The sequence below is a fragment of the Rissa tridactyla genome, chromosome 3 (genome assembly GCF_028500815.1).
Source record: "Rissa tridactyla isolate bRisTri1 chromosome 3, bRisTri1.patW.cur.20221130, whole genome shotgun sequence".
NCBI classification, from domain to species: Eukaryota; Metazoa; Chordata; class Aves; order Charadriiformes; family Laridae; genus Rissa; species Rissa tridactyla.
The window spans coordinates 17,275,521-17,300,923 of record NC_071468.1 but is presented as its reverse complement, the minus strand read 5'-3'; the positions used below and the strand labels follow the sequence as shown (position 1 = coordinate 17,300,923).

The 25,403-nt window shown below is 40.3% G+C and overlaps 1 long non-coding RNA gene across 1 annotated transcript in view; it reads right to left on the bottom strand.

Moving 5' to 3' along the window:
- The window catches only part of LOC128907328 (uncharacterized), a 141,205-nt gene that overhangs the window by 80,138 nt on the left and 35,664 nt on the right, over positions 1 to 25,403 (bottom strand). The window contains exon 2 of the long non-coding RNA XR_008465563.1: positions 15,989 to 16,077. This is a non-coding gene — a long non-coding RNA (uncharacterized LOC128907328). The remainder of the gene's footprint in view (positions 1 to 15,988; positions 16,078 to 25,403) is intronic.

The window sequence follows — 25,403 nt, the reverse complement described above, 5'->3', positions numbered from 1 at the left end:
CTTGCAGTTCAGAGTCCCTTTAAACCAGCCTGAGTGACATAAAGGGGCTTTTTGTAAAGGAGAATCTGGTCCATCAGTCTTTTTAATGCCTGTAAGCAGGTGATAACAAGCTGCAGTGCACTTTACAGATGGCTGGCAGCACCTAATACAGAGTAACACACTGTAAATAGAGCCACTACCTTGCGAAGCCATCACATGCTCTAAACTGTCAGAGGAATAATGCTTTTAGCAGTGAACTTTAACATGGGGTTTAGGTTATGTACCAGCTCTGGGCTTTCATACAGGAAACTGTTCTTAACAAATGCAAGATCATCACTTGGCTTTAATTGCGTAGTCAGATCAGATAGCAAATATAAGGAAAATGTGTTATTTATGCTGTTTTAAAATGATATGTGGTAATCATTTTGCTATAGCCCTTCAGCTTTTAACCTCTTCTGGGCATGAATATGATCACCATAAAAAGACATTATTCAGCACTACAGAACACCAATATTGTTTTCTCTGCCTCTGTGCTCCGACTCTTGATGGGTTGTGTTTGGGATCTGATCCAGCTGAGGTCATCAGATCATGTATTTCCTTCTCCTTTTTTGTCTCACATATCTTTCAGACTAGAGTTGCATTCCTGTAATAGTCAAACTATACAAAGGGAAGTCTGAGCAAAGTACCTGGCGAAAACCCATGTACGTAAGTCCCACGCACACATACAAAGAGGTACCAACAAAGCCCTGGTGCTTCAGCAGACAGCTCTCTTCCTCCCATTCAATCCATCCTAACTTGACAGGAGAAGGCGCTGTGGTTTCAGATTGTCCATGTATTTCACACAGAACAGTAAAGACAATATATCCACTTGCTTTAGAAATAGTTAACTACTTCAGGTTAACTGATTATTTCAGGTTTATCTTGAGCGATAGCTCAATTTCAGTAGAAAAAGCCAAGTGTAAACATACCCAGAGAGATAAACCAGATAGATAAGATGGGGAAGAAAGACCCATCTTGCATGGTCTCTAAAAGGATTGCTGATACCTTCAGCAAATCCCGATGCAGCTTCTTTTTGCCTCTGAGTTTTCTCCGCGTTGGTTCAGTTACAATCCTTCCTTTCACAAGGAAGGCTCCTCTGTTGCCATAGCAGAAAGTGACCTTCAAAAATCAACCATGACAACTTTTTACAGTAGCAGGACTTTTGTTTTATGAGCTTAAATTAATCAGTTAATCTTATCTACTGTGTAGACACGTTCATGCTCCAAAGCTGTTACTGTCTGCAGTGAAGTTTGTTAAGGCTCTGGGATTTAGGTTCAAAGCTCAGGAAAAGGGCATCCACAATTTGAAAAGCCCCTTGCTGATTAATCCCACTATAAATAACAATATTATTTGCTTATTAGAAGCCTTCTTCCCATGGGTTTCCACCATACCACAGAGTCATCAGTAACATTTGCTCAGAAAATCTTCTCCATGTGTGTGCACTTAAAGACCCTCCTCCTGTAATCTACGTGTTTCATTTGGCACTCTCTGGTGCATAAAGACAGAGAAAGCTCCTCTTTTACAAACAGCCACAAAATCTCAGCCAAAACAATTGAGGCTGGACTTGCATGATGTAATGGGAAGTGGTCTGCAGCTGGTCTTAAAGCCATAATGAACATTATGGTTTACATTTGATTACAGCAGTAACAATAAAGGGGTGCTGTGATTCCTGGGAAAATTTCTGATGGTTGATAGAGCCCACTGGTCTGGAAAAAAAAAAAAAAAAAAAAACAAACACGTGATCTGAGAAAATACATGGCCAAACTGGGCTTTCTTACTTTGACTAGAATAAGACTTTACTGAAAATAAAAAGCAAATTTTGAATGGATGTTCTCATTTCATCCTCATGTGAGAAACCTGGCATAAGATGAGGCTGGTATGACTAGTCCTCCTAGAAAAAAACCAAAACCTGTTCTTCTTAGTGTGAAACCAGGTTGACAAATAAGACATAGCTTCCTGAATACATGAAGTAGTAATGTATAATTTTCAGAAGTTATTTTGCCATTTGAAGTTCTAAATCCCATTGACTTTCAGTGAGAATCATCATCAAATTTTCATAAGCACTTATGAAAATAGTACATAAACTCCTAAGTCAAATTATTATGAGCTTAAAATTATGTACAATGATGTAAGACCGTAAAACTGAGTTCCTTTACCACTGTATGAGAATAAAGCTAAACGATCCTAAGCCATCTCAACAGCTGTGGAAAAAATTACACAAGAACCTACCATGCTAATTAACTCAACCACTTGAAATATTCTGTTCTCCTAATTGCCCTGTATAAATCTGACCATACTGGCCAGGTCCTCACAAAGAAATTAACTTAGAAATCACAATGCAGTAAGACAGATGTTCTTAAAAATCCAACCCTCTCTTTTCCAGCTCCACCTCATCATGCTGATCTATTAGCTCCATACATCATCCTGGCGCTGCTCTCCTAGTGATGGCTCATAAAGCATTTGGCAGCACCAGAAAGAACCCCCAGGGAACCTATTTTCTTTTGATATCATTATTTTTCAATGTTATAAATGAAGTCTTTAATTAAAAGAGAAGAACACAGCTTGAAGAAGCATGAGAGAAGGACATGTATTAAATCTTGGTCCGTACTCTAGGTGCTTCACAGAATTGAGATGCCTCAAGCTGATGACAAAAAATGAAGATAATGAAGTGGTAGGTCACATTGTGAAATGCTTGCCCACATTTCACCATGGACAAAAATCAATACATGCCATGTATTTGCAATTCTCATTTAAGCTACCTGTCCACTCAGTAGTAGTCGGGGTGGACCTGGGGTGTACAACTGAACAAACCATACAAGTTGTGCAAACCACTGAAAACACCATGGGCAGCAACATCTCCCTCCGCCACAGCCAAGTCCGAACTGAGCTTTTCTGACACACCAGAGTACATCAGTGCGCAGATTGATTTTCTGGTGATCAGTTTATTAAGTTAAAAATATCTTAAACCATATTTTCAGATTAAACTGTGCTCTTGCCTTACACTAGCCCTTCATCTGTTCTGGTAAGATAGCAAATTGGGTCAAAGTATAAATATGCAATAATGAAATATAAGTTGTTGATAATATCAGTACTTTAGTTTTCAGCCCTACAAAACTGTGTTTCTAGTTCACATGCTGGAAAAAAAATAATCTTCTGAGGCAGGTGCTGTTGTAACATACTTATCTTGTTTACATCTGGGAATTAAGAGCTTTTTGGTTATCAGTATAGCAAACAGCAGTGCTTCTCAAGCCCTTAATCTTAGCATAGATCTGTTTTCTATCACTAAATTTCTCTACATCATTACTTTCCCCAATCTGATTTACCAATGAAACTGATCTTATCAAGAGATAAAAACAAGACTGTGAGAAGACAGCTACGCTGAAAAGAAAAATACCAAACCAAAAACATATTTCAGAGCATACTCGGGAGAAAGAACATATGTACTTAGACAGACAGTTCTCCAGGGACAGGGAGGAGAAATATGCTCTGAACCAACTTGCCACATAGATGATAAAAATAAAATTGGATTTCATTGGACTCGTCGTTTCAAGCCTAGCTGGAGTTAAATCTGTTTAATCAATAGTACACACATTTTATCATGAAAAAATTAGAAAGTGTTGTTAAAGCCTGCATGCATTGCTATTCATTACAGTTCAGTTTTAAGAGATCTAGATTTAAAATCTAGAGCCCTCTTAAAAGCACTGGTCACTCTTGTCTTACTTGACAGTTTCCAGCCTTTACCTATTTTCTTAAGTCTTCTTTAACCTAAAGCTCCACTCTTTCTTTTTAAAATTAACCTTTTTGAAATTTTCTTAAATTTTGACTGTTTATTTTCATAAATGTGTGCCCAACTGTAGACTCGCAAATTCCTAGCTAGATGTCTAAACAAGGACAGATTTTTTTTACGGGCAAACCATTCAGCAGTTACAATTACTAGAAGAACCCACCTGCTGTCAACTCCACGTTTTAAATCTTAACCTATGGCTGGATTTCACAGAGGAGCTCATGACATACCACTAAGCTTGTGATATAACTCAGCTTTAACTAGCCATCTCCTTGTCACTTCTTAAAGTCATTTGTCTGTAATCCATGTAAATCCATTTAATTACAGAATCAGTCAAATGAATGTAACCACATATTGACGGTGTGGAATTTTAAATAGCTCTATTTCTAATCATAAGTCTATACAAACCTCAACAATCAACCTGGAAGACACAAGTATGGACATGCTGTAAATTCCTGCACGTTTGGAGAACTATAACATGCTGCCTTAAAGTGGCAGCAAAAGAAAGAGACTGTGATCACAGCATCCTTTATTGTTTGCTCCCAGAATAACAGAAGTTGGGGACGTAGTAAGTTTCACAAGCCACAGATTCACTACAAAGCTTGTCTTTTTTGGACATTTTAGTTACAGCTTGGGTTAGTGCCTTCACTAATCTCTCTGTGAAATAGCAATCCATTATGTCCCAAGGACCCAAAAGCACCACTGTAGCCCCTTTTCTAATTTCAATTATCCATCCAAGAGCAGGTTACTATAATTCCTCATTAATGTACAATCAACAGAGTCACCACCATTTCAAACAGTGTCAGGGGCTGAGCCTGTTAAAAATATGCTCACACATTTTATCAAGAACTTTTTTATTTAAACAGAAGAGGAGTGAGCAAAGAGTCCCTCTATGTTAGCTAATCCTCCAGGCTCTCATTTAAATAACTTCATTAACTTTATCTAGAAATTAGACTGGGTAGTACCAAGTCACAACACTGGCTCCAAACTAACATGAGACACTAAAAAATACATACATTATCAATAATTACCTACCTGTATTGGACTGGATCAGGCACACATCTAGATAATCTTATCTATCCAGTGCCTCTCCTTGAGAAATCTTACGCGACAGCTTCAAGCTAACCAAGCTAGAGTCTCAAAGTAAAGTAATACATAAAGAACTTAATCCATAAAGAAAGACACGCTATTTTCAGGCTAACAGTAACTCCTTATTTGAAAAAGACCAAAGTTATTTAAGTGAGAGTACAGATGATTTATGGACAGGGACTAAACTACTATCAGCCTTGTAACCGGAAGCTGCCTTCTTTCTTAGACTACTTCATGTAACTAATCAAGAAAGCATCTTACTGGGCAGAGAACACAAGCATGTCCCTACCTCCTGTAGTTAAAACTCTCTTCCCCATTATCTTCAGTCTCTGGTGCTGGAAGAGCTTGGTCTTGGCCCGATTACTTAATCCAGCATGAGCTGCGATACTGTGAACAGACCATCTAGATGAGGAGTGAGAGAACTACATCTCTGCAAATTAAATATGCCTGAGAAGTAGCGTATGGCAAAAGAAGCGTTCTACATGTGCCAGTATTGTGGAAAGTTGGTGTACAACACACCAATCTAAGTGTTAAGTGTGCAGCATGTATCTGAAAGACATTTTCTAGACACAAGATGCAGGAAAGATGTATTTCTATCCATCTGCATGTTGGAATAGAAGACATTTGCACCATCCCTGTTTCAGTATATGGATGGCTTCCAGCATACCAATTCTGTTTATCTGCTCCCATCTACTTGTATTCCACAGAGAATGAAAAAAACATTATCAGATGAGACTTCCAAAAGTCATTTACAACATGAAACATTCCACAGAGGTCTAGTTAGAACATGAATCCTTCGCCATCCATGCTGCTGTGTGAATGTAGATTAAGATTATATATGCAGTCAAGCCAAAATACTTACATTAAAATAACTGCATCTGATGGGCATTCACATTCAAGATCTTGGATAGGGCCAGGAAACAGAAATATCTAAGCATCTGAATTTGGATGCAAATTTAATACTGTCCTCCAAACTTTCTCAATGTTCTGAAGTGAGAACGATCTTGTGGTTCCATTCAGGCCTAATTTGAAGCAACGATGTTTAAGTGACTGCAGATTTCATGCAAACTACTTTGTTGTCTCTCTGGACTGTATTTGTATTGCCTTAGCACACAGCAAGGTTTTGGCAAAGGATGTCCTCTTAGCTTTCCGTCTCAGTTATTCACTCTTTGGTTGCACCCTATCGAAGTAGCTAGTCCTATTCCTCCTTCCCCAAACAGCTTCCGAGGTAGCAAACACTGTGTCTATTTGCAGTTTTGTTCAACCAGGTCTATGTGATAACTTAAGGATAATAGATTGAGAGAAACATTTTTACCTGCAGTGCAGGAAGCTGCTGAGGGCAGATGGGGATGGTCAATGCTTTTTCCCTCCATCCGTAACTGTTCACTTTTGACCCTTTTCTTTCAGATAGCAGTAACTTCTTGCTGCTTAGTCAGACGGCACAGGATAAACACAAGTCTCGTTCACTGGAAAATTATTTTCCATGTCATCTTGCCAGATAGCCCCAAACACTCACTCAGTTGGACGAGTACTTGAGTGAATTTCAGACACTCCAGTGATTGTCATCATTTATCCTCCAAACTATCTTTGCACTCGGAGGCCTCAGATGAGAGCAGCTCCCACTGTACACCACACTAAAATCCTCATGCTGGGACTTAGTCCCTACACTGATTGGCATAAAGTAAAAATGCAGTGAGCGAGTTAGGAAGTGATTTGGCAAAGTTCACGCATCCAGTGTGCAGCAGAACCAGGACCCAAACCCAGCTCTCCAGAGCTCCAGTCCCAGCTTCTAACCACTTCCTCATTTAAGCCATCCATTTTGGAATGACCTCTCCACATTTTTTCCACCTCCCAGTTTAAATTTCAAATCCTTTGCTGCATTTCATTTGAAATAATCCAGCTCCGTTATCATTTCCAAGCTGTCCTTGAACACGTATGCAATTAGCAGCTCTTTTACCTCACTGTGATAGCAAAAGATGCATTTTAAATACAAAGACAGACCTATGAAAAATGAAAACATATAGAAAGAGAGGCAGTTTTGCTTCTCCTCGCTTGAGACACAGTAGTTCCTGTGCACAGTAAGCAATAAAGACAGCTCTGTGTTTCCTGACATTGTGCCATTTATGTCATAGGGACACACAAAATAGCACTAAAAATTGTGGGTACATACAGGCATAACTGAGAGAAAACCGTATGTGACAGTTGAGCGGGGTCATATAATGCGGTGGTGTTTTTTTTCCCTATCTCCATACTGCCCTTTTCCCTATCACTTCTATTCCTTTCGTATCCTGTCTGTAAGTAGCACTCTGATAAAGTTAGTGGTTCAACTTCCATTGACTTACCATGCCAGAAGCCAAATTCCTGAAATACTGTAAGAAAAGCTTGTCTTACAGCATATCTTCCTTGACCAGAGAAATACTAACAAGCTATGAAATTTGCTCTAGTGGGAACGTAATACAAAGTTTCTCCTTGTCTCCCTGATTTTCATACGCTTACAGCTTCATTCTCACAGAGTCATCCTTCAAAACAAAGCAGAGTCCTCTGTTTCCATAGTGTTTTCTCACCATTGTCAAAACCAATGAAATTCTTTAGACCAATGGACTAATATCAGAAGAAGAGTGATTTGATTACATTTAAAATGGCTATTTGGCAATATTTTTAGCACCGAGGTAAAGTTTTCTCATAAATTAATATGATAGCTTAAAAAAAAAAACATAACTGAATTTCTTTCCTTTACACTGCAAAAGGGTTGTTTTCTGTTAGCAAGCCAGTGTGAAATGCAAGAGACTAATCCAAGATGATGGCACCATCTGAAGAAACATGGCAAGGGTCATTTTTCTTTAAGTGGAAATCATTCTCCATTTACCAGACGATCTACTTGAGACACCCACTATCATTTTCCTTCCCCCTGGGGCACAGGATATAGAAAAAGCAAGGCAGCACGATGCTACACCACAAGCCAAGAGGAAGAAAACTGGATTCTATAGCTTCACCCTGTTGTTTTTCTATGGCATTTTCAATCCAAGGTTCTCAGGCTATTCCAATTATTAAGTATACTCAACTTCCAGTTAGTTATAAATGTACCGCTTCTACTGTTTGTACCCCATTTTCCCAAAAAAGACAAATGACTTTCCAAAGCACACATAATAACAAGGGACCGGTGGCATCCAGCAATACATAGGGCTGGCACTCCCCACTACTTTCTCTCATACTAGATACAATTCTCTCTACACAGAAACAAAATACAATATATCATCTGTAAAAGAGGTATAGTCACACTGGAATATGTCATTATAATCAGTTAGATTACTACTTACATTTGTCAACGCTTTGCAGTTGTTAGCAACTTGCTTACAAGGATCATAAGGAACTATTTGATTAGAATCTAATTCATGTAATTACAATCAAGGTGATATCTATTGCATAACTATGGAACACTTTGTATTTTTCAAAATACTGAATTTAGGTCTACTATTTGGGATTTTCTGTAATTTCAACTAGAAGATCCCACTTTTCCAGGATCTAGAAATCCAGCTTTGTTTGACCTGAAGTTTCACATAATGCACGTTGTGTGTTTGCTTTTGGTTTGCTTCGTCACACGCCGTGCGCAGTGCCCTGCAGAACTTTGGAGCTGACCCTGCAAAGCAGCACCTGGATTTAAGACCCTCTTTTTTTTTTTTTAAAAAACAAGCAAACAAAAAAAAAACCCAATCGTGACTCCATCACCAAAGAGACTGGCAGAATCACTTGGCTCTCGCACAGGCCAGCTATCAGCAGGGGAAAGTCTGACGCTCTCCTTTTCCTCATCACCCCATCACTACACTAAGTTTTGCAGGAAGGTTGAACATCTCCTACCAGCTTAGGGACAAGCAGGTGCTTCTTTTCTGGTCACTACTGCTTTTTTGACCAAAACAAAACATGAGAACTGGGTGTTCTCATGTACCTATGGTGCCCAAACAGGTGTCTATGGCTCTTTTGTAGGACAACTATAGAGAACAAGTCTAGAAAGAGGACAGAAGGGCAGCCTTGCTCATCCTCTGTCCCATTCCAGTAGCAATAGTACCCGTTAATTTTTTCTCAGAAATTTGTTTACCCTGCTCTTAAAAATCTATATGTCGGTAGTTTACATATCCCTGCTGTTAGAAAGCCTTTCCCTCTATCTAATACAGATTTCCTCCAGTGGGGTTGATGCCTACCACTTCTTGTACTATCTGTACCACAGACGGAGCAGACCTCCTTCTTTGAGGTAGTCATTTTATTTTGTGAATTTTCACCACACTGCAGTTACCTTGTCTCTAGATTAAATAAATTAATTCTTCCAACTTTTCCTCACTGCCTGTGTTCTCCAGATCTCTGATCTCCATTCAGTCCAAGTCTCCGTGTGGGGCCCGGAACAAGACAAAATGCTCCAGCTGTGGCTGTACCAGTGCCAAACACAGCACAAAGGCCGTTTCCGGTGTTCTGCATGGTATGGTCTTGTTTATGCTTCCTTACACCACTACGATAGCCTCAACTAGTGTTTGTTTGTTACCCACTATAACCCCACATCCTTTCCTGAGAGACTGCCTGCTAGCCGTTCATTCCTCATCTTTTAATCTCGCAAATAATTTATACCTCATCGTAGGACTCTGTACCTGTCCTTGAACTGAATCCCACTTAATTCAAATGAGTTCTTCTAATTGTCAAGATTCTTTTGAATGTTAATTCTTTCATCCAAATGCTTGCAGCCTTTCCAGGTGAGCGTGGCCTAGAAATGCAATAGGCATATTTTCTAGTTCCTCGCACAAATTGCTGCTCTAAGTAATGCACTAGAGCCACTACACCCCCCCAAGGAATCCCACACATTGCATCCTCCCCATTTGACAGAAACTCACAAATGGCTACTCTTCAAGACTCTCCCCCTTACACTACTATTCTCATTTCATGTCACTCTGTGTGTCTTTATCTTGTTCAGTGGAACGTCATTCAAAATAGTATCAAGAAGCTCTCCTGCAGCGAAGACAGAAGTTGTCTTCCTTATTGACACAGTCTGCTACCTTAATGTGGAAGGAAATTAAGGTTGTTGTCATGATTTAATGCCGTTGGCTGCCTATTAACACCTCATTATATTCAAGATGGTTTGTTTAAACTTTTTGTCCCACTCCTGAAAACTGAAGATCTCTGCTTCCCTCCCTACCTCACTACCTCCATTTTCAAAGCTGTTTCAAACGTTGGCTTCATCCATCGTTTACCAGCTTACAGAAGCTATTCCTGCCAGCTCCTTACTGAGTCAGGCTCTTAACCCTTTCAACTCCCCTCCAATTTGCTATTTCCCTATTTTAATCTAAGCTGTTACCCATTTTCACCGAGGGTAGCTGTAGCACCTACCTGATGATTGTTAATATTTTTATTTTTTTCTAAATGAAGCCTAGGGAGAAAAAAAAAAAAACAAACAAAAACATTAAACACTCTTCCCTGATATCAGTCTGTTGTTCAGATAGAAGCTTTATTCTGGTTTGCCATCCATCTCTAGACAATATAACATCGCCTTTATTCTTCACCCTGAAACGTTCTGCTGGCCCAGCTCTCACCACACTGTAGGTCTCTGAACAACCCCATGGGCTCCCTAACTCTCCGCCACCTCCTCCTCCCTCACCCCTCCACCCGCACGCTGCTTCCTTTCACAGCATCATTCAGCCACGTGATTTATCCCACTCAATCTCTGTTATGCTAATTAAGCCATCTTTTTGATTGCACATAAAATGCTCGGGTCCTGCTGCTAGAGGCAATGATCTTTTTTGAGAGAAAAAAAATTGCTTCTGTAACAAAAGCTCTATTCAAGCCATCTATTCTAGGAGTCCAGAGCAGGGTTTTCAGAAGCCAGAACCTAATTCACCTACTCTAATTCACCTCAAGCATAGGTGAATTAAGTTCTCCTATTACTTTACTCCTGATTATACGCAATGGAAATTCCTATAAAACAGTACATAAGCTGCTTTCTTCCTTGTTATGTTCCCTTATCTGTAATGTTTAAGCCATTCGTATTATTTTCTTCACTAATGAGCACATTTGTCAAAATGACTTTGGCAAGCAATTTTAACTAGAATAACAGAATTATTTTTCTTTCAATTAAACCTTCCTCTCCACTCCATTTTAACCCTGACAAACGTGAGAACCAAAGGCTTTAAAAGCCTTGTTGTCCTTCCATCTGACATATCCAACAATCATGACACCACTGATTTAAAAAAAAAAAAAATCTTGAGACAAACTAGGTAACCAGCTGTGAACTCCTAAAGGGAAAAACAGCTAAAGAAGTTAAATACCTGGTGCTTGGTGTAACTACCTTTGCCCTCCTTTCCCACAATTATTTAATGTTTTTTTAAATTAACTCCTCCAAGTTGTGAACAGCTTGGTGTGTTCACACCTTGGTGTCAGCCTTTAGGGACACTAACCCAGAAAAGTACACAAGGACTCCCACAGTTACAAACCCTCGGATATAAAGAATTAGCAGCAGGTTCATTTTAAAAGAAAAAGGTGGTGCTTGTCTTGGCAGGGAGTGGCCATTAACTCCCATGGTGTCTCATCAACAGGACAACCAGAAAGGTTTGCTGTCACCTCAGACACAGCACACCTCAGAGGAGACCAAGGACTCTGTAAACTACCTTTTCAAAGGTAGTTTCAAAGGTACCTTTTCAACGCCCTCCCACAACGCTTGGTGCCACCAACATCCTTGACACAGTACCTCTCCTCTGCCGTACTAAGCGGACCTCCCATGCCTCTTCCCTCAGCCAATTTTACTGCTAATAACAGTGTTATCAGGAAAGAAAAAGCATAAACTGAAACGCTGATGGACTGAGGCACAGCAGGGCAAACACAGGCAGTGAACCTAGAGCCTCTGCATCCACCTCTTGGGAGAGCACAGCCCTGAGCAGGGAGCTGCAGTGGGGGTGCTGGCAATAAATCCTTGCATTAACTGGGCCAGAGGACCCTAGGTCAGGAGGTTCTGGAGCACTGACTAGCGCCCGACAAGCCTGGACAGATTTTTTTTTAGCTCCATCTGGTGGGCAAACAAGCCGCTTCTGGGCCACGACCACCCACTCCCTTTTGACAATAGTTACTGCTTTTATGAGAAAAAGAGATTATTAAGTGAGGCTGTCTTCATTAACAGCAATTCTCTTGCTAAGAACTCAATTTAGAGAGTAAAATACATCACTGCTGGCTGGGATTATTTCCTGCACATCCCTTTATTTCTACATATTTCAGTTATACGGCAGTGTTTACCCTCACAGGTCCCAGACAATTGAAATGACAGTCCTAAAAAACAGCATATATTTACAATCACCACTCCTGGGACTCAGAGTACCCTGGTGATAGCAATCATCAACCAATTCACGAGCAACTCCTAGGCAGAAATAGAGCAAACACACAATTCCTGCAAGCCTGCTGTTACTACCAGTCATATCACAGAGGAATACCTGGGCTCAGTTTCTTCAACCATTACCCAGGGTTTTGATTCCTCTTGGAAGAGTGGAAGGAGTTATAAGTTGTACCCCTACTGCACACATTTCCTCAATAGAGGCCTCACCTAGCTCTTCTCCAGCACGATGGATGAGAAGTAAATGAACTATAACAGGAGCTCGTGACAAAGGATTCAGCAACTCCTTGAATTTGTCCTTGTACTCACACTTCAAAAAACATATAAACATTACACAGGAAAGATCCATGGTCCAATGAAAGGCAGGAGGTTATAATACATGGCTCCATTTAAATTCATGATGGATTTCGTTTGTTCGTCCCACTGACAGACTTTGGAATAATTTTTCATCCTCTGTTGTCAGATTTTTATATTCAAGAAACAGCAGAGGTCTATTAATTGAACTAAGGAACAAGATAGTTCCAGTCATTTTGTCCATGCACCCCAGCTAATGACAGCAGCAAAAAGAAAACGTTTAGTTAAGTATCTTTGTCTGCAAGCTGGAAGCAAACCAAGGGCATTAATAGCTCTCTTTAAGACAGACATATGGACTAAAGCCCAAGATTATATCTCTGTAATTGTGATTACAATAGGTTTCTAGTCACTGAAATATGTGTCCCAGTTTAACAAGGTCCCTGCTGTCACTATTTTTTTGCTGAAGTTAAAGCAATAAATAGTTCTGCATTCTCAATTTCTGACTTGAAAAGAAATAATCCTAATAGTATTGCTATGTCCTTTTCAACATCAGAGTTCCCTTCTGTCTTTGCCCTTTTTATTATATTTGAGCTAATTTATTACAAGACAAAAATATTTCTCCAACTCACACCCATCCACTTGCAACGGCAATTATATTTAATTAATTCCAATATCAACTTATTTCATTTAATACTGAGTAAAAATCGTTTCCTATCAAGCAAATCTGCTCCTTCTTTGGAGCATTATCATGATAAAAATACATTTTGATTTTTTTTATTCCTGAAGATGCAGGCTTAGCTCATCTTAGACTTGTCACAGAAAAACATTTTATACAGGATGATATTATGCCTATTGATGGGGTAGTTGAGGCACTAGAAGATGAAGTATTTCACCTCTGGAGGTGAAAATACAAATCGAACGCAGCTCTGTGGACTTCTGATGCAGTACTATATATACACCCCATAACGCGATTTAGATCCTTAATGTACTATAGTGCTAAAGATGCTTGCTATACCCACGTAAAAGCTCCTGTTTGCAAAGGTTTCTACTGTAAACTCTGCAAAAAGAACAGATTCTGCTTCAATTCTGCTACAATTTCTGCTTGAGCTCACTTTGTGGACACCCTCCTGGAAAAAAGGGGCTCTGCCTCTTACTTGCTCATTAAATGACACGCAGCTGTTTGTTATCCAAGGTATCTATATTTCTCAGAGGAAACAGACTGCCTAAACATGCAGATATGTACCCATATGTGAACAGCACTGATGAGTCACGTCATAAAATTTTACTTGTCTAACCTAATTGAATCTATCCCAGACGCTAATACCGCTAAAGACAAAGAGGAATTACACAGCCTCTTTTCCCTTTCCCTTTTTCATAAAAAGCTCAGCTCTGAGTGTAATACACCAGGGCAATATTCGAATGCTACAGTGCACAGATGCAGTCACACAGAAAATTAGAACTGCTCCAAATAAAAAAAAAAAGGCAGCTATAGTACATAGCTGCATCAGTACCAGCTCAACAGTGGAAAAGTACTTCATCTGCTTAGCCCCTTTTCTTTCTACTCTGTTGGTGACGTCAGTCAAGCACTAATGAAAGCCCAATTAGCATATCACCTTGTGTGTTTGAATGTACAAGTGGAGCAGCTGATGATTCTCTTCTGAGATTTTAAATAACCACCAAAGCTGAGCCAGAGCTGCTGCTTGGTAGGAAAGATTTAGCTTCATAACATACTCAGTTCTCTATGCAACACAAACAAATAAATGTGCCAACGGAGGCAAAAGAAAAAAAAAAACCACCCAACCCAGAACAGATGCATTTCTCTGAGGAAAGCAACACAAACCAGCTTCAATTTTGAACAGCATTCATTTGGCCATTATTGCAGAATAAAGGTTTTAATTCCTAATTGAGTTTGAAAACGACATTGATTATTTGTTTAAAAAAAAAAAAAAAAATCAGGGTACAGACCTTGGTTAGCTTTAAGGAAGCCAGCGACCTTGCTAATACCCTGGCCATTTTTCATATGATAGTGACTGAAAAGCAAACAGACGTGGGACAGAAAGTGCATCCTTCTGCTGTGAAAGAACACGCTGCTATCACCCAACACAGAAAAAAAAAAAAAGGGAATTTGCAGACTGTTTAACTTCAGACATTGACTGGAGCCTTTGGTGGGGACTTGGTTCAGGGGTCCATGACTCCCTATCATCCCCATTTAGCCAACGGCGTCCAAGAGAGGACAGCAACGTGTGGCTCTCATCCCATCTTTCTTACCTGAACGCCTGCACCCAGCTATTTGTGCCAAAAGCACAGATATGAGTGCTGCCATCCAGGGAGCCACAAGTCATTTTCAGTACAGCAATGCACCAATAATTGGCACTAGATTTCAGTCCTGATCAAAATTAATAGTGAGGAAGGAGGTGAGATGTGAGGTCAAAGAGGCATCCACTAAGGCAATGTAATATTGACAGAAGAGAGTGACAAAATGAAAAGCTTAAGCCTGCAGCAAGGAGTTCTCTATTAAACTCCCTGTACGTGGCCTGAAACAGGACCAGAGGCTGCTGCCAGACCTTACAAAAATCCTAAAGGGCACCCCTGTTTTGCAGTATCTGGGGGCTAGAAACTGGAAAAATCTTTGTCAATCTAACAGCAATGACATCATGAAGTGCTCTGAGCAAGAACCTCAACCCTGACCTAGATAAAGACTATCTAAAAGAAACAGGAATTCAAGCCCAGCTGGACTTCCTTGGAGTCTCTGTTGAAGTGACAAGCCTGTTTAGAAGGTTCAACTGATTTTGTAAAGTGCTAGTGTTAATCGTTCTGCCTAAATGAACAGCCTCTATGGAAATCAAACCCTGAACACAACACCATACACCCAGAGCAACCCTTCAGTTCCCATACAACTCCAAAGAGCTTCTGCCCACTCCCTAGTCCCCTTCAGGTACCAAGTCTTCCCGTCTGACTCGGGCAGTCTTAGGACATAGAACAATCAGTAACCATCAGTGAATGCTTCACAAGCAGGCAGAACTTTAAAAAGGTTATCTTAAATGAGCTCGTGACTGATTTTCAGCCTCAATCCATGCTCTTACTCAAAGTCAATCACATCAACAGGTGCCAGGTTTTGCAGATAAAAGGCAAAATGCTAACAAGTTAAACATGGCTACGGTGTGCACAGATGTAATTAAAGCCTGGGCTTTGATTTGGCAAGCAGCCTTTATAAGTAGTCTGTTACCCTGTTCTTTCTCCTCCATGCTTCATCAAAAGTAAGAGATGTCCTTCAGCTCCTCCCCCACCGCTGGGAGGATCAAATGCTTTACAGCTCTGCAAACCTTACAACCGCCAAACACTACAGCAGCAGTATTTAGGTAACTCATTGTGAGAAGAAAGAATTATCTTCAAGGTGCTTTTCTCTCACCAGCATCTTTGATTTTCTTGCCTGGGGTGGGGAGACTTACCAGATAGTCAGAACAAAAGAGCAGGGCCCCATTCCAGAGTGCAGAATAAGAGCATAGACTCGATATTGTGGCTCCTTCCAAGCAGTGATCTATGGGAAAAGGAGACAATATTGAAAAACTTTTAACACTGGAGCTAGCTACTTCTTGCCAGCTGATACATTTCATCTTGTCGTTTCTCATGAGAGATATTATTTTTGCTAATTATGTCTAATGATTTTTTATGGTAGAAATTTTCCAAAACATTTTACATTCATTCTCACAGCACTGAAGAGAACCTGTCATGTTGATCTAAGCTTATATTTAAGCTTTGTAGGAAACAAAGAGGGCCCAAATAGGTTTAGAAAAAAAAAAAATCCGTAGATCAACAGAAATATGTTTTATTTTCAGTTCTGCAAAAAAAACAAATCTTTGTTTTCTTTTGAAAACTTCCTTCCACTACACCATAAAGTAAAGCAGACCAGAAATATGAGTTGAGCTGACCCCTTTTAGCATTCAGTAAACTCAGTAAACAACAAAAATAAGGAAAAGGAATACCAGCTGCACAAACAAGAAAGAGTAAAGTTGACATCTAGTGCTATTTATTTTAATACTTGAAATAGCATCCAAGATCAGCTTTTTTAAACAATCACTCTGTAAAGTGATTGTACAGGAATGTCTCCTTATAATACTCTAACACAGGAGAAGATTAAAAAAAAAAAAACAAACCACAAATATTCTTTATGACTAGATCAGTTAGCAAATCATTTCTGGTAAAAGTGTAGTTGAATGGAGCAACAACCCCACTGGATCTGATCAGAAACCAAACAGCCTTACAGTCTCAAAATTCCCCAGGAATTACCTACACAAGAGCAAAAGCAACAGCAATAACACAACCGAGAGAAACATCAGATCTTCTCCCGGGAGTGATTTAGAGGAGACTTAGGGTAAAAGAGATTTATAAGTGCTCTTGTCCACTTCCAAGTCTTTAACACCTCAGAGTGGGAGTGAACTGCTACCACATCCAAAGGCAACGGGTTTTATTGACTTTCCTACACATCAGTGGCTCCAACTAAGCCTCCAAAACGTCTCAAGTTTGCCTGTCCCTAATATGCCCTGCAAGAACACACAGCCAGCTATACCCTCCCTTATTCTAGGGGAAATAAAAACTGAATCCAATACAGTCAGCAGTTTCATTCAAGTAAAATGAAAGGAGAACCGAGCCTCTCCTTTCAAAACTGACAGTGTGATTTGCAAGCTGTAATGCAGAATTCCTGCTTCCCCTTCCTGGGGGCTGGATAATGCATCTGCACACAGAGTATCTGGGAATCCAGAAGGACTCACTTCTCAGAGACCACTACTTAAAATTACTAATCTGAATCAATAATAAGGACACAATTGATTCTTTGTTTGCTTCCAGTGGCTGCCCTTGTCGACTTACAGTGTAATACTTTTCTAAAAGTCATAGGGTTCTTTGTTTGCTTCCAGAGAAAATACTTATTTCAGATAATCTTGCATCCACAGAGTTATTTTTCAATTTTCTTCAGTCACTGCAGGAATGTCTGATTATCCATAAAATGCCTTCTGACAGCTCAGATTCATTACTAAATTACCACATTTAAATTTTTCATGTGCACAGGGCAATTACTTTTATGAATGACTGCCAGCAACATTTCACTAGATCTGAATGAATTTTTAAAGGATCCTAATTGTCACTTAGATGCCCCTATAACTCGTTTTAAAGGTTTTCGTTTCTTTTAGTCATAGAGTTACCTGTGTTCAACGCAAACGTGTTCCCTCTCACACTTTATATCACTGAAAGTTATTTACATCAGAAACAAAGAAATATGAAACTGGTGGTGCTACATAAGCAGTTAGACTGCACAGTAGAAGTGATTCATAGCCAAAGTCTTGAGCATGAATAATTATCTGTAGCCCTCATTTGGAGCTTTTGCATCAAGTTACATTATTCATTTAGGTTTGGCAGGGGAAATTAATGAATACCAACTTGACAGACACCCTAAAAAAAATTCTGAATTTTTCAAGTAGTGGGGCCAAACTAAACCTTTAATATGTCCAATGAAAGAAAAAGGAGAGGTGCGCAAGGAATGTTTTTTTACCACTGGAATTAAAAGACCACAGATACAAATAAGCATTCAGAGAAGACAGGTGAGCTTTTGATTACACCGCTAAGATGGGCTGGAGTTCTGACATCTCCCAGTGGAGTGTCACCAGGGAAGTTCATTAACACAGTCTTTTTTTATGTCAAGGTTGTTAATGACAGTGATAAACAAGATTAAAAGTAAACTAATCATTGATGAACTCCCCCAATAAACTCCAGCTAGACTGATGTTTACCTTTGAAGTGCTACATTTTGTGTCATGTTTGTCATCCAAGTGCTTGTCCACTTCAGAGATTGTTTTACTTCTCTTTCCATTGTCCCTGTTCCCTACCAGTTTGTAGGGACACATCAAATCAGTTGTTCCCTTGAAAACTGGCTGGATGAATCCTCCTTTGTTTCTTTTGCCTAGGAAGTCAAGGATCAGGCTAACAGAAAAGAAACATAAACCTACATCTACAGTATCCTCTGAAAACTGTCATGAGTTTGGTCTTGAAAGCAAAGCCACGTGCTGCATGAATAGCAAATGCGAATGCAGAGCTCCAAGCAAAGCCAGTTAGAGCTGGCACCACTGAGAATTCTCGTTCAGATCATCTACACTGCATATGGCACCAATCTGGGCAGAAAACGGAGGGTATCCCCGGCAAGTCGCAGGCCATGGAGATACCTGTATCAGTGACAGAATCAACAGCACTGAGATTCAAGCATAGGCATAACTGAGCCAGTTGCAAACCCTAAAAAGACTCAGAGACAAGCAGTAATTAAAAAAAGACAAGAAGTCTAAGAGAGATGCCTGAAGAAGGTCCCATCAAAAGGGAGATGTTTAAAAATAACGTATAAGAAGGGCTTCAGTTTCTTAAATGACACGTGAAGCAAATGATCTGCCACAATCCAAGACTCTTGGACTGCCTTGCTGGTTTTGCCCCAGGTGACTGCAGAAATGTGGGCAATCCAGTGAACTCCTCCATCTCTCCACTTCCAATTTTCATGGGGAGGGAATGGGGGAAAAACATGTGGCGTATCCACTTCTGTAAAGATTTTGAAATCTGCAGATGAATGTGCTGCAAGTCATTTTTAAGCAATATTAATCTTCTGCAACAGCAATCTATTTCACTGCGACCTTCAACAAAGGCCAAAACCATCTGAGGGATGGTTGCCAGCAGTAAGTTACACTTCAGCATTCAACCTTGCAGAAGATCCGAGAGGGGTTTCCATCTGCATCTAAACTCTAATTAGCAGCTCTCATAAAGCTGCATTTGATAACTTTATTCCACAGATATGTGTGAAGAATTGCTTGAAAAATGTGATTCCAGTGAAACAACAACAGGTCAAACCTGGCTGAGGCTAAGCCAAGGAAGCGGAAAGCTGCCAACGCTACTCCCTGCTTCCCAGTGGTCCCACTGATCCTGGTCTTCTGCTCAGTTCCAGTACAGCTCAGCTGGGCTCTGGCTTCAGCCTTACTGGCATGCTTAGATGCAGATAAACGGTATGTAAGTGTATTTCCACTCAGCAGGCAGCGGGTTATGTTTTGCACTTGTTATGGATTGATTTAAAAGAATTCCAGGTCGCTGTGAAAACTGCATATATACAGGAAGAGTTGGGCTCTTTTTCATACATCAGGGTACCCAACATTTCCAAAGATCCTCAGCAGTACCCTAAATACTGAAAAAGTCTGAAGAAGCTACCTCAGCACATTCTCTTGCTTTCCCTCTTCTCCAGCTTCCCACTTCAGATTCCTCCCAGATGAGCAATAATGAATGGCTCTCCAAAAGCCTTGAGAGTTCTGTGTGTTGTCTCATTCTGAGAAGGTCTACATTATAAGAAACACTGTGCCAGTTTACACCTTGTGAACAGTCCTAACAGAAAGTAAACTCCACAAAGTTTTCTAGGCTTTCACCGAGACATAATTACAACGGCAACTATTTGAAAGAGAGAGGCTGTTCCGCTTTGGTCTGTCAATCATGTTGCTCAGACATTAAAATAAACTGCATTCATTTATTTGCTAAAAACATCACAATGACAAGAAAAGATGCCAAGCCTGAATGGCGCCTATCTTTACTTCTCGTTCCATGAGAGAGGACCACTTCCTTCCCACTACTGATGTAGTGTAGCAGACTGTCTCAGGCAAAACAGAATAAACAACAGCAAGTAGTAGATCGGGATACTGGGATTTATTTAAGAATCAGAGAGATAAAAGCTTTTACCGTACCCTATCTCACATGCATTCCCTTGCTCTCCTCCAAACTTTATACGTACACTAAGTCCTGTCTGCCCCTCCCTAGAGGAAGATCATCGCTAGCCTGAGAAAGATAGGCATGAAGTTCTTTTAGTTCTTGCTGTGCAGCCGCATGCAGTCACCAGCCTCGGGCATGACTGGGCAAGGTCCCTGCACATCTCCAAGCATTTTTCTCCATGCACCTCTCTGATCTCCAGGATCTACGCACACTTCCAGGATTTGTACTCCATACGGGATCTTTGTCACCTTCTTTCCAAGTCCCCTTCTTTTCAAGGCCACTTCTTTTTGGCTTCCTCTTCTTTCCAGCACCCCAAGCCTCTGATTTTCCCAATCTAAACCGTCTAATGCAGAAGCACAACATATGTCAGCCTCCTCATTGTTGGTTCGTTCTCAGGCCTGTTTATTAATTGTAAAGTTTGGGACATTAACTGGAGGATTTGAGATGTCCCACTACTTGTTAGTCCACGTTGTTGATTTTTACAACCCTCCCGTACCTATTGCAGCTAGGAAGTAGCAGACTTCTGCTTGAGAGTTCGAAAGTTCAGTTTCAGACATTCACACACACACGCCCAATTATCTGCCAGCTGCACGCGCTCACAGTTTAAGCTATTTTTTCACCTAAGACACAGACAGATATGTTAGCCATGTTGAGACACACTGAAATCTGCAGATCATTTCCACATAAGAGCCATCTCTCCCAGGAGACCAACATGGTAACCAGATTAGGTAATGTGTCATCCTCTAGTCTCTGTTAACTCCCCTCACGTGCTCTGGAATCAGTTCAAAAGAAAGCAAATTGCCTTCATCCAAAATGCACTGAATTCTGTGGATGGATTTCTCTACTGAGAACAACTAGATCAGGCCCCAGTCTCAGGCTATCGTAAGGCTTATGCTTTTACGTGCCAGCAGCAGAAAAGCATTGGCAAGGCAGCACAAAACTGGGAGCCCCAATTCATTTTGATTTTGCATATCACAGTAGGAAAGAAGCAATTAAAAAATATCCTAAGAATATTCCCAGGTGCATTTTAAAAGTTTTGAGGCTGGTTATAGGTTTTGGTGGTGTTTTTTTTTTTTTCCAAATCTGACAATGGTTATTCTTAATAGCTCAGGGTAGGAAGATTTAATGGCTTATGTAAGACCAAATGACATAGTCAGAAAAAACAGAAAAGCTTTAGGCCTTCTACAGGATCTATTTTGTTCTACCTAGATCAGTGGACCTAATAAAACTTTATCTGCCTCATAACCTTAGGCTATCAAAGCTATAAGAATGGTATATTCTTAATAACGTAGCATCTTACCAACACAGAGAATCTGACTTCATGAACATGTTTCCTTTTAGAAAGGCAAGATAAACAGAAGGAATCATGCTCTGGAAGACTTAACATGCCATTTATACTTCAGGAAAGTTTTTTCTTTCCATGGGAACTCAGAGCTATCCAACGGTATTAAGCTTATGAGATAAGCGTAATTTTAAAGTTCTCAAATATGACAACAGATAATATAGCTGGTTTAACTGCTTTATCTCCAATAGATTAAAAGATTCAATCTGCTGACTTTATCAGTGGCAGAAACTTTTGTTAACATACAAATAACTGCATATTATACAAAGAACAGAGAATAGACCACTTTACCCTTCAGCTTCCATCTGTCGAGCTACAGTTGCAGTACCGCAATACCCAAGCGGCTTAGAAATCTCTGACCGTAACTCACCTTCTTGAGACTGGGGATATACCATCATCCCTGGTTTGCAGGTCAGGCATTTAGGCAGAGAGAGATGAGTGATCAACCTAAAAGACACCTGAGGTCTACAGAACTGCTGTAACTTGAACTTCATTCACCTGTGCCCCAAGCTGACGGTCCTCCTGGGGGATGGTTGTTACCCTCCGCAGTTCACTTTGGCAGGCCCTGTTCCTACATTGCTGACAGAACTATTATCCATTACATTATTTGTCCTCTGTTCACTAAGAACTGAAGAAGCAGTCTTCAGTGCTAAAAATCCCCCAAACATAGCTACATACATCATGGACAGTCACAGCTAATGGCCTTGACGCTAGGACAAACAAGAAACAATATTAACAACATTGAAAAAAAAAAAAAAAAGATTATCCTCAGTCCAGCAAGGCACTGCTGTCTCCTCTTCTTTTTTTAAATAGCACATCCCTGTTTCTTTAATTACAGCAGGCAGGATGTGAACAAGATGCTTACTGCACCCAGCAGCCCAATGATTCAGGCAAACTTTTAGCTATTAGCAAATCCTTTAGGTAGCTGACTCAGGCAAACAAGATGTGCAGATACCCCCCAACTGATTAACACTGGGTTTGCACAAGCTTGGCTCACTGACCACAGCTGTTGGAGATAGAAATGTCCTCAGCTGACACCCCTGTTCTCAGTTTCATAATCATTTTGGGTTGAAAACAAAAATGTCAGCATTCACTGACATCTTGTCTGGAGTTGGGGCAAAATATCCCAAATCAGTAGGTGAGGAATTACTTCATGAAATGAATCACAGGTTGACGTTATTCAAATAATGAAAAAGAAATGCAGAGAACAAGAAGTGGGCTACAGCAATACTCAGCCTGCAGTTTGCTAGATAAATCCTATGGATTTATGCACTGCTTACAGACATCTCAGTTATGAGGTCTGGCTCTGTAACTACCTCCCAAGGAAACAAAATCCACAGAGATTTTCAGTGATTGAATTCACATGCTGGTTTTTTTTTTTTTAATTTCTTTAATAATCAATCCTAAGTCCCCAGCAGCTCCTGATGTCATGTACATTTCTAGTTTTTACAGGCACTTCATCAGTCTTTACTTCCAGAGCTGATGTCACATAACACATCCACTGGTTACTGCTGCGAAAACATCTCCAGCTTCACACCTTCTAGAAAGAAGATCCTCCAAAATTCCTGTGCTACAACAGGCAGGTGCCTCTTGACAGCCTTTCCAGCACTAAGTAGGCACAGTTCTAGAAAAACAGAAGTGATCTTACAATCCTTCCTCTCTCATCACATCTGTCTATGTCTGTTCCTGCCACGTCTTTTACCCTGCCTTCTCCCTCTACAGCCTTTCTCTTATCCACAGAAACAACGCTCTCTCTGGTAATTATGATGCTCTCATAATCCACTTGCTGATGAAGAAAACCAGAAATGGAAGTAAGCACACATGCCTTTTTCCTTGTTTACTTTTAGGCTGACACAAAATTTATCTTCAGGTTTGACTGGATAGATCTGAACACTGGAAGAATACAGACAAGCTTTGGGGTTCTTGCTGTAACCAAACAAGCATTTATGTTTCGTGTGGAGATGCTGGAAGAATGAAGTCATGTTAACGGTCAAAGCTCAAATTCCCCAGAGTTTTAAAGTTTTCTGAAGTTTCACAGCTAATTATATCTAAGTCCCAGACTTTCATTAGGGAAATTTAAAAATGTATAAACAATGTCAGAATTTAACTTAAGCTGAAGACTCTGTGTAGTCCGTTTGCTTGGAGGACAAACATTTGCTCTTGATGGTAAAAAAAGAAAGAACGGGCAAGATGAGTAAGTGGGAAGAAAGCTTTTTTCCTACAGGACAATCAATGACTCTGGATTAGCGACGGGAGTAAAAGAGAAAACAGCACTGCTAGTCATCCTCTCTCTAGAAAAAAGAAAAATCTATATTCTCACCTTGCATACACAAATGCAGAGTCTGGCAGTGACTTTTTGGGTTAGCAGATTGTAGTGTCACTATACCCACTTATCAATTAGCCTCCAAATGATTTGCCAGGTCCCAAGGAACCAGATCACAGAGTTATCATCAGTGCCCAGCGCTAATACAGCATTTCAGCACTCTGAATATTTAACAGGAGAAGTGACATAAATAATTATAAGAAGAACTCTACAGATTCTTAGCCTTACTAAAACAAACAGCACTATACACTATCCTATTATAATACAAAGACTTTTAATTTTGTATTTTATTCTGGTGCCATTTTTCCTCCTTCTGAATGACTGTGAGGTCAGGTTGGAAGAGGGGAAAAGAATCTTGTAAGATGCTAAATCTATGAGAGCTGAGGGTGCTTAGCATTCCACAGAGTGCAGACAAATAAGGATAAAACAAATAGACTCAAGGAAGAAACTGACGTTATTATTCAGCCCTTACCAAGGCAGTCTTACTGGTATCTATTGGATTTTTACCGCAGAAAGGCCGAGCAAAGGTGTAAAAGGATTTAGCCCTGAAGAGTTCCACTGCAGAATTTGCTGTGTTACAACCAAAACTGTTTTCTAACAGTGCTACTACCACTGTACCTATGAACCTCAGTCATGGACAAACCCCACTGTGCTAAGCCCCATACAAGTACAGAAGAGACAGTTCCTACCTCAAAAAAGAATTAAACTGGACACACCAAATGAATATGAACTAATGAGAGGAAAGCAGGGAGACCACACTGTCTATACTGGCAGGCTGTCACAAGACACCAGTGGCCTGGCTTGACCACTATAGACACCAGTGAACAAAGAAAGCCTTAAGGAAAGTTATGAAGGGAGGTAATGAATGTTTACGGAGAGCTCCTCCCAAACACTAGAATTAGCGTGAGTCCGAACACCAAGATGGGAATGGGGAGCTAAGTCCAGCCTAAGTGGACAGCAATCCTGACGTCTCAATAACAAATGAGAGAGGAAAGATGAGTGGGCCTTCAAAGTGAAAGTGAGCGATTTAACATTTAACCAAATGGACAGCACAGGGAGAAACACAAACAGAGACATGACATAGCCAAAGGGACAGACGAGGAAAGTTTGTTTGACAGCGAAACTTAAATGGAGAAAAAAAGAGAAGGAAATAATGGGCAAAAGAACGCTGGTAACAGAGAAACAAGGAGCTGTGTGGTTGAGTAGGGCTGTGCTGGAGATCGTACACAGACAGAACCAAGGCCAGGACACAGACCTGTCTTGTTTGTTCACATCCAGGCTGAGCAAAGTCATTCTGCTTACAAATCTAGCTGACGGGTAGAAGGGCAGCGCCCTGCACAGGCATCAAACCTAAAGCAGGACACAGGCTGAAAATCTTGCAGGGGAAGATGAAAAGCTCCACATAAATAAGGTTCAGCTTG